The sequence below is a fragment of the Triticum urartu genome, chromosome 3A (assembly GCF_056163025.1).
Source record: "Triticum urartu cultivar PI428250 chromosome 3A, HENAU_Tu73, whole genome shotgun sequence".
Lineage (NCBI taxonomy): Eukaryota > Viridiplantae > Streptophyta > Magnoliopsida > Poales > Poaceae > Triticum > Triticum urartu.
The window spans coordinates 407833096-407835612 of NC_141875.1; positions in this window are offsets into that span (position 1 = coordinate 407833096).

Consider the following 2517-nt stretch of genomic DNA (forward strand, 5'->3'; position numbering starts at 1 on the left):
GGCAATAAACTCATCCAACACTTCACTTGAGGTTAAAGTGTGAAAATCCGGCCTTTGATGAATCACGGAGGACATGGCCTTGTTGAAAGGCATGATGTCCTTGAGAAACTTGCGCTTGATCCAATTATCATCCATATCCTTGCTCCCATGGTCTTGGAGGGCAACCACAAGAGTTGTCACCCTCCAGTAGAGATCACATAGATCTTCATCTTCAAACATTACGAATTCATCAGCCTCATCAAGGACAACTTCAAAGTTGGACCGTTGGATGCTTAAGCTTCCCTTGTAGAATGACACGATGTGATCCCAACAATCCTTTGCTCAGGTGAAAGGACATAAGTGAGATAGATCTTTGGGAGGAACCACATCTTGAAGGATGAACAAAGCGGAGTGATTGTATTGATTATCCACTTATTCTCTTAGGGTGAGGTTGTTTGGACCATGCGGATAGAAGCCTTGCTCAATGACTCTCCAAATATTTGTTGAGCTATGATTCAAATGAGACTTGATGCGAAAAACCCAATTAGAAAAATTACCCTTAACAAGCTTAGGGGGAGGGCCAAAATTATTGATGCGTGGTGTAGGGACCCGTCCTCCATAGACCGAAGGAGGGGGAGCCGAAGCAAAGGTTCCCGTCCCATTCTTGTCATGAGGGGTAGAAGTTTGAGTACCTTTAACCGCTTCCTTGCCGCAATTGGCATCCGATTCTGATGTGGTGGGATTAACCACAAGCAATGGATCGGGAGTGGATTTCATTCCCTCAAGCAATTCTTTAAGCATAGACTTGACTTCGGTCATCATAGATGTCTTAAGTGAAGCCATGCCTCCATTTAAGTCATCTCGTGTGATCGAAGTCAACTCCACAACCTCGGGCACTTCCTCCCTGGTGTCAACCATATTCTTCGGGTGGTGAAACCCTTAATAAATAGACGAGGCTCTGATACCAATTGAAAGTATCGATATGGTTGACTAGAGGGGGGTGAATAGGCAACTACCAAATTTTAACTTTTCTTAAGATATCAGGGTTAGCAACAAAATAGGTTGTCTAGATGTGCAACTAGGTGAGCAACCTATATGATGCTAGCAATGACAACAACAAGAGAAAGCAAAGGATACGACATAACAATAGCTTGCACAAAGTAAAGGTAAGAGATAACCACAAGTGGAGCCGGTGGAGACGAGGATGTGTTACGGAAGTTCCTTCCCTTCGAGGGTAAGTACGTCTCCGTTGGAGTGGTGTGGAGGCACAATGCTCCCTAAGAAGCCACTAGGGCCACCGTATTCTCCTCACGCCCTCACACAATGCGAGATGCCATGATTCCACTAGTGGTGCCCTTGAAGGCGGCGACCGAACCTTTACAAACAAGGTTGTGGCAATCTCCACAACTTGATTGGAGGCTCCCAATGACACCACGGAGCTTTACCACAATGGAATGTGGCTCCGTGGTGACCTCAACCGTCTAGGGTGCTCAAACACCCAAGAGTAACAAGATCCACAAGGGATTAGTGGGGGAATCAAATATCTCTTGGTGGAAGTGTAGATTCGGGCCTTATCAACCAATCCCTACAAAATCAACAAGTTTGATTGGTTAGGGAGAGAGATCGGGCGAAAATTAGTTTTGGAGCAACAATGGAGTTAGGGTAGCAAGAGGTGACTCTTCCTGGGGAAGAAGACCCCTTTCTATAGTGGGGGGGGGGACAAATCCAACCGTTGTGCATCTCACAACCCGCAGACGAGCGGTACTACCGTTCTACGAGCGATACTACTGCTCCTTATAGGATACATAGGAGAAGGAAGGACAGGGGAAAAAGCAGAGGAACAGGCGGTGGTAGCCACGGTAGTAGGAGCAGAACTACCGCCTATAGGCGGTACTACCGCCCCAACTACCGCTGCTACAACCGCCAATTTTCTAGGGACAAACGAGTAGAACGGCAGTAACCCGGCGGCACCACCGTAGAACCCGACACAAAAAATCGAGGTCCCAGCCACGAGCGGTAGTGCGAACGGTGGTTACAGCAGTACTACCTCCTATAAGCGGTACTACGGTTGTAGCCAGCGGTACTACCGCTTGTGGCCTTTCTCCCCTACTTCGATGCAAATGGGGGGACAACTCCAAGGAAACAATGGGTGCAAGAAGAGTGTATGTGTTGATTCCACCCAAACCTTTCTGATACGGACCCCCTCTTGATAGTACGGTTTTCCCTACGACTCAAGTCTACCAGAAAAGAAATGTGGGAAAGAAAATTGTCTTCTCTTGAAACTCCAAGGGGCACGAACCGTCTTGTGCCATATGCTTGGTAGTCTGAAAAGCTCAATGCACACGATTAGTCCAAAAACATGTTGTCATCAATCACAAAAACCACTTAGGGAGAAATATACTCTAACAACAAATCGATAACAAGTAGTAACACCCACATAAAAAGTGCGAAGAAGAATGGTAGTAGATTGCTTACGAGATGATTTATTTGAGCATCACAGATCCTATACCAAGCATCTTTTAGACCCACCCTCCCCTT